This window comes from Biomphalaria glabrata, chromosome 1 (genome assembly GCF_947242115.1).
Source record: "Biomphalaria glabrata chromosome 1, xgBioGlab47.1, whole genome shotgun sequence".
Taxonomy (NCBI): Eukaryota; Metazoa; Mollusca; class Gastropoda; family Planorbidae; genus Biomphalaria; species Biomphalaria glabrata.
The window spans coordinates 22,204,792-22,213,107 of NC_074711.1; the positions used below are offsets into that span (position 1 = coordinate 22,204,792).

Below are 8,316 nucleotides of genomic sequence, written 5' to 3' on the forward strand. Positions count from 1 at the left end.
ACAGAAGAAACAGAAAACACATCAGAAAGTCTTCTGAGAAAGCAAACAGATTTGACAACAATTATGACTTTCCAGGTGACATCTCAGAACAACCAGAACCACTAGATCTAGAGAGTCCAAGATTAGGGTAACGTGGGGCAAAAAGCCCCCCCCTAAGCTTCTATGGCCTATACAAGCTAGCTTATTAATATAATTTTATCTTAAATTTGGTTTTCATTTAGTGTTACGTCTAATTTACAAATTAGTTTTTAAAATAAATTTATTTCAATGCATCTAAAAATTATTGCATGAAATTAAAAAAAAATTTTAAGGGACATTTTACCCCACACTTGGGGCAAAAAGCCCTTCCAAGGGCCACTTACCCCAAAAGCAAAAATTGTGGTAAATAAAGAATTTAATTGTTTTTTAAATCTCTTAGGTGTATATATTATTGTGTATATATATGTGTATGTGTAATTTTGTTTTCAAATAATTTTTTTTTATCCTTGCACACAAGAATAATAATGATAATTGATTATTAATTATGTTCAAGCAAATAAGGATTTTCTTTTCTTCGTAGATGTTTGTTTTTGTGTATAAATTTAGGCTGGTAATTTTGTTTTCAATTTTAGTTTGTAAACAAGATAAAAAAGAAAATTGATTAAAATGCAGAAGCAAAATTAATGAAAACTAAAAACTTTAAAAATTATTTTTATGTTTTTCAGCTCTTAGTTGTATGTATTAGTGTACCAGTATGTAATTATATAAACACATGAATTTGTTTTTAAATAATTTTAGCTTGCGATATTTGGTATACACAAACATAAATAATAAATTTTGACAAACAAATTTAAAAAGTATAAGTGAAATATTTAATAATTATAAATGTAATTTTTTCGGAGACATTGTTAAGTGGCATCCCATCAGCGATAGCTTTTAAAGCTCCTGTCAAGAATGTTGACCATACGAGCCTTGTGTTTTTCTCTGGTAATTTCTTAACATTTTCTGAAATGAAAAAAAATTTAAAGAAAAATTTTTTTAAAATAAATTGTGCACATTTTAAACTTTAAAAGCTTATGGATCTCAAAAGATAAATATATATAATTCCAAACATAGCAGGCAAAAGTAGAATAAATAATAACGATATCTAGAAAATGGATGGCTACTTGGTCGTGCGGTTTGCGCGCTGGACTGTCGTTCAGATTTGTCAGTGGTCCAGGGTTTAAACCCTGCCCGCTCCCATCCCCTGTCGTCCTGCGGGAGGTTTGGACTAGGAAGTAATAATCTTCAACTCTGAAGGAACATCTGAAACATTTTACAAACAGAAAATATAAATCTATAGTTAAACTTACTAATATGGTATAATTTATAGACTAGATCTACAGCCCTACTAGATCTTACTATTACTAAGCTTACTTTCTAATCTAAGTATCACAAATACGCATACTAATTGCTGTCTCATCTGGATTGACTAGAATACCCCAAATCACTATTGCGTACAGAACAAAAATCTATTATTATAGATTTATATAATAATATAATGATATAGACATATACTATCATATAGAAATAGATCTACTAGATCTAGATCTAGACTAGATATTTTATTAGATTATTAGATTTATTTATAATAATATAATAATAGATTTAGATATATTTTTCTAATTTACATTTTAGACCTATTTATATAATTTATTCTTAGATTCCAGTCTAGAATCTAAAATTTTGTAGATTATTTGTATATTATAGATCTAGTTATTCTAGTTAAATATAAATCTAGAATAATCTTAAATCTAGCGACAATGAAGTCTAAAATTTATAGAGATTTCTAGATTTTGTACATTATACATCTAGATCTTTTATGACCAGATTTCGATAAAGGCTTCCTGCCCCCAACTCTAATGGGCATTTTACCCCAACATAGGTGATGTTGAAACGATCAATATATTAAATTTCACCATGTCGCTTTTAGAGTATAGCAACATCTATAAGGATTTCAATTGAAAATCCTTTGCAAAGAATATTTACAATTAAGGATAAAATAACACATAATAAAAATACAGACAAATAAAATGAGCCCTTACCTTATAGTGAGATAGGTAGAAAAATTCAAAGTGATCTGTGACGATAAATTGAAAAGCTACTACATCAAGCTCAATGTGCATTAAAAGAACGGAAGTAAGCTATCTCAGGAAGTCTTAATTTGAATCATCCAATAAGCCATTCGCACAAAAATTAAGAAAGGCCTTTTACCCCGAAGGGCTTTTTGCCCCACGTTACCTTACAAACTACACTAGATTTTGAGCCGCCACTACACACTGCTTCTTTTAACACCTCTAGACCAAATGAACCTTATGTAACACGCTCAGGCAGAATAGTTAACAAACCCAAGAGACTTGATTTGTGATGAACTGATTAGACTTTTTAGTTGACTAGTTTGTTAGTTATTCTGATAAAAAGATTTTCTAAATTAAAGAAGAGAGATGTAACATAATAGTATTATATGTACATTTGCACACTAGCGCGTCAGTGCAACACCGCTTGTGTTTACGTAATAAACGGAGTTCGTAATAAGTCTTCCCTCTTAAACACTAGTTTGTTATTTGTGTAATACGAATATTCTACACTCTCCGACAGAGTAATCTTTAGGTAGTCTTGCTTTTGCATCGTATTTCACTTTGCTTCTCATCTGTCGTTCTTTGAGTAATGTCTTTGCATTTTTAGATGGCCTACCAATGGTTTCAATAGTTTTAGATCAGTCGGAATGATGTCCCTGAGTCTTCTACTCATCATCAGTTGTGATGGCGAATAAAACAGTCCGCTTATCGGAGTATTTCTATACTCGAGCATATCGAGATATGGATCTTTCCCACTTTTGTATGCTTTGTTGAATATCTGCTTTACGACACCAACATACACCTCACTTTGACCATTTGATTGAGGGTGCCTAGGGCTTGATGTTGTTATCTTAAAACCCCACTCAGAATCAAACTCCCTATATTGATAACTGTTGAATGGCATATTGTCGCTCACTATTTCTTCTGGTATGCCATGTCTAGCAAAAATACCTTTCAGTGCCCTGATAACACATTCTGCTGTTTTGTTCTCCAGAAAGAAATAGTCCACAACTAGCAAGAAGTCATTGTTCCGCCATTCAAACAAATCTGTCGCAACCTTTTTCCATGGTCTGTCTGGTACAGCATGCGGTAGCAATTTTTCCTTCACATTATTTCTTTTGAACGTTGCAAGTGTTGAGCATTTCATTATTGTCGAAAAAATATCTGGCCAAAACACACTCTGTCTTGCCTTGGATCTAGTTTTCTCAAGACCAAAATGACTTGTGTGCAACTTGTCGAGAATTTGAAGGAATTATAATTCTGTTCTCATAAAACAATATTCCATTCTCTTCATGAATACTTTCTTTTCATGACCAATACACTTTTACGGTTTCATGAACTTGAGTTTTTAACTTTGGCCATCCTTTTCTGACATAATTGCTCAATAACTTCAGTTTAACATCAGATTCAGTTTTGTGACGAATTTCTTTAATCTTCTGATCACTTCCGGAAAACTTTTCTGTTGCGCTCTGATTTGTCATCAGCATATCATCATCAGATCTCGATTATTCTTGACCACGTAATAGTTTATCATCTTCATGCCATTGAGAACCTGACGTATGAATTGTTGTTAGTTGATTTCTCTGCATCAACTCTCGTGGAACTTCATTCTGTTGCTTAACATCATGTACTTCCACGTTTCCTTTCTGCCTCAATTAGTTTTAAAGCAATAGATGTCTTTAGACCTCGTCTAGGATTGATACTTTTCTTGATCACTTACCTTCTTTAACTTCTACATCGCCGACTTTAAATTTGACCGATGCAACTCCCTTCAGCATCTAATGCTTCATCCCCTAGTGCTCGTAGGGTAGTATTTGAGTACTTTAACTATCAGTTTCTAAAGTGTTCCACGTTGACTCTGAAATGACATTAGCTTGTGCTACAGTGTCAACGTTAATCTTGAATAAACTAATAACTGGAAAGTATTATAATCTAAGCCTTCGTTTCGTACCACCCTAACCCAATGGCCTCAAACCACAACTCATTTTCTTGGCTTGCTTGACTTTCATCTTCCATTGAATCAACAGCTCCACAAATCTGTGTGCATAGAGCACTTTAAGTACCTGGGCAGCTCAGTGTTCAACGATGCGTCCCTGTCTTATGAAATAGGCAATCGTTTGGATAAGACTAGCAGCACTTTTGGTCGCCTCCAATGCTTACCGACGAAAATCAATGTTAACTACATTTTTGTATGGCTCTGAGACCTGGGCGCTTTATAGGAGGTCATCCGTGGCTTTTCGAACACTTATCATTCAACAGCTGCTCTGGGTCGGACAACAATCTCGTATGGGGGGGGGGGGGGGGAGATCGCATACCAAAGGCGATCTCTTTTTGGCGAGCCACCTAATAAAATAAAAACTGTAATCTTATACAGTGGCGTCAATAGGATGTGTCCCCCGTCCCCATCCCCAAAAAAACAACACAAATATTTTTTTTGTAACAATAAATTTAGCTAATTCCCTACAGTCATTGATTGTTAGACAACTGTAAAATGATTGTCAGTTTTATTCTGAACGTTAGTTGCTTATGACAATAATTTATCAATAGTTTGTATATGCATTAAAATGTAAGATTATGAAAATTAGAAACAGACTAACATTCACACCTGCTCTATGTTAGACCTTATAGAAATCCTTATGGAAAATATTCTACATTCTACTCTCATATTTGTAAAGTCTGAAACAATTTAAACTTTCTTAAAATACATTAAGAGGTAACAAAAAAAAATATGTTTATAAACTTAATATTTTAAAATGCTATTACAAATAAAGTTTCCTAGTCTAGATTTCAAACTTGGAAACTTATCACTAACTTCATCATATTCAATATCCTTTCGTACTTTGCTTTCTTTAGACCAACTTGCTAGATATGAAAGTCGTGTTTGTTACTTTGTCAATCTTAAATAGTATCCTACTTAATTAACTTTAATTTGAAACAGCATGTTTCACTGACATCAAAGACACGCCGGTGGTACGAAATGTAGGCTTAGATTATACTTTTCAGTTATTAGTTTATTCAAGATTAACTTTAGATGCCTATAGATGTCTTCTCAGTCTGATATTTCTATTCAAATATCAAACTTTTGTAAATCAACAGCGACTTGTTTTGAAACCAACATTAAAAATAGTTTATCGGTTGCTGAAATAAAGTTTTCCATAGGGACATCTAGGCTCAAATGTATCTACTACAAGCTCGCCCATATGGTTGTTAAAGTTGGACACTGAACGCTGAGACTGAAAGAAGAATCCAAGCCATTCAAAGTAAATGCTACAGAAAAATGTTGGGTATCAGATACCAGGAAAATGAGACAAAAGAGTTTGTACTTTTATAAATCAACTCTGGCTAGCAAAAATGAATAACTCAGTACTGTGAAGCAGGGTCGGACTGGCTTAAAAAAAACCGGCCCGGGAAATTTGATCATGGCGGCGGCCCACGTCATCATTAGTTTCATATAAATGTTTTCAATAATTTAATATTACTACTTATTTTTAATTTTATTTAATTTTTATATATTTTTATTTAGTTTCTATAATTATTTCATATAATAATAATAATAATAGTAATAATAATAATAATAATAATGAAATTTTAGAGTTCAAAAGTTGTAAGAATGTTTTTATTTATTACATGTTCAAATTCGTAATTATGCAAAACAACATTAAACAGTTAAATAACTCCTAGTTTTAACAACCTAAACATAAGAAACACTAGAGTCTTAAATTTCAATTCACTATTAACTAGTATAATAGCTTTTTCATCGTTTCACTAGTCGATGCTAAAACATCAATGATTTCATTGTTATTGATTCTTGGAAGAAGGTCCTTCTCACAAGACATCAGCATGAATGATTGTAAAGTTGACTGGCTCAGCAAATTTCTTAATCTGTTCAAAATGTATTTCAATTTTGAAAACGACCTCTCTTAAGCAACTTGTGATGAGGATAATGTCAAAACAAATGTGTAAGCCGGATACAAATTTGAATAAGCAAGACTATGCAAATTAATCTTCTGGAGAACAAAATAACAACAAACAATACATTTTTTGCAAGATTTACATTTATTTCTGTGGTTGTTGCCTGGTAATTCTACTGATTCAGACTGTTGAATGTTGTCTGAGACAGAGTCTGATACTTCCATTTCAAAGATCAAATTATATTCATCTTCAAGAGTTGTTTGAAAATTGTCTCATTTCCTTGCAAAATCCAATAATTCAGTTTGAAGCTGATCTTTTGTTACAGTATGATCACATTTTTGAGCAACCCACCCAGGTGCTGCAGTGCATCACTGGGCATTCTTTTCAGAATTTCTGCAAAATTTCTTGGATCTAAACAAGATAAATCAGCGTAAAGACTACCATGCTCAGAGAATTTCTGTTTTAAACTATTAATTACTTGATCCATAACCATGTTGTGAACATTTACACAAAATTTATCTTTCGCACTTTCAACAAGTGGTTGGTTGATATAATTCTTGTTTTTTTCAAAACAGTCTGCACTTCAATGTCGAGCTTTCTTTTTTCTAGTTCACTGTTTGCAAATGTTGAGAAATTTGTAGCTGCTTGAAAAATAGAATCAAAATTTCTATCTACTTTGCTTAATTCATCGATACTGTCTTGAACCATCTTATAGGCTCATAGTATATCCATTCCAGTTGTTTGCAAATATTCAGATAATGACGTTGTGTGTTCAAATATTTTCAGAAATAAATTCAAAACTTGTCAATGAATCTAACAGAGCTTTTGCTCTGTATCGGATATCATTATTGAATTTGTTTGATGTAGAAATATCATAAAATGTTTGTAGCATGTCAATGTACAAAAAATCGATAACTTGTGTTTCTTGATTGCCATGATTGGAATGTTTGATGAAAAAGTTTCCAAATATTTTAGTAAGAGCTCCGTCTTTTGCCCACCAACGGGTTTCACCAATTACAGATATGTATTTCAATTTGCTAAATTCACGCCAAACATTAAATCATATATATGATTCCCGAAGAAAGACTGCACATGTGTTTAAAACCCCAAATAAAGTAACAACTTCAACCGCTTTTTTAGTGACGTCACCCATTACCAAATTTAAAACATGGGCATAACACCATACATGAATCTGGCCCGGAGAAACTGTATTTAACCAGGCATTGAATCCATTGTATTGACCTTGCATATTAGACGCACCATCGGTGGAATTGCCAATACCTTGACTGACATCAATGCCTAACTTTTCAAAGACGCCACAAACCAAATCACACATTCCTTTTCCAGTCGTTGGTGTGCAATGGACTATATAAATATAGCTATTACACGTTCGTGTACAGTATCCGTGACATATCGGATCACAATAGAACACGTGATCCTGCACATTAATATCTTGTGTGGTATCAATTTGAACGCTAAACATAGCAGCTCCTCTAATCTCTTCCACCATCATGTTTGTTAAAGATGTTAATATAGCATCAATTACTTTATTAACGGTAATTTCAGTTAAAATTAAAAATATAATAACTTTCTTTTGGCAATTGGCAGCCGCCGGCCCACCGGGGATTTCCCTGTGTCCCGGCGGCCCAGTCCAAGCCTCCTGAGAAGAGACGAAATATGAGCTCGTTTGATCATATTGTAAAACATGAATCACCACCAAAAGTCATTCTTCAGTGAAAAGCTAGCTGGCTAACACATAAAAGAATGAACCGGCCTCTCTCTATCCTGCCAAGAACAGCTGCTCTGGAAAAGTAGAGGGATTTGGTTACTCGAACTGTCACATTAAAGTGCTAATATCTAGATCTAAATAACGGCTTAAACGTTTTGTAAAATATTTTGTATAGATAAAATTAAAAGAATAGTATAAATAACCTCTAATATATATGATTTAGGATAGGAAAGCAATGGGAGGACAACATAAAAGAATGGACGGGCCTACCATTGATAGAGGTTTTAAATAAGGCAAAAGACAGGGAGGAATGGAGAAAGACGGTCGACAAGTCTTGCTTGGTGCCCCAACGGTCCAACAGACTAAGGGATAGGTAAAGGTAATATAGGATACATGTTACGTTTTTAAAGCATTATATTATAGAAAAAAAAGTATTAAAATTGTAGGCCTACCTGTTACTGACCCCATAACGCAATCATAACTCTCGTCGTATATATAGCGATTATAGCGAAGGAATTTGCAAATAGACTTACTAATAGACTTCCCATTTAAAACTATAACTAATGTTTTAGTAAGACT

The 8,316-nt window shown here is 33.2% G+C and overlaps 1 long non-coding RNA gene across 1 annotated transcript; it reads right to left on the bottom strand.

Moving 5' to 3' along the window:
- Positions 1 to 828: 828 nt before the first annotated feature.
- LOC129926188 (uncharacterized) lies at positions 829 to 2,250 on the bottom strand. The gene is made up of 3 exons (XR_008777842.1): positions 2,064 to 2,250; positions 1,146 to 1,284; positions 829 to 984 (listed from the first exon to the last, which is right to left on the bottom strand). It is a non-coding gene; the product is annotated as an uncharacterized LOC129926188 (long non-coding RNA).
- Between the last annotated feature and the right edge of the window lie 6,066 nt (positions 2,251 to 8,316).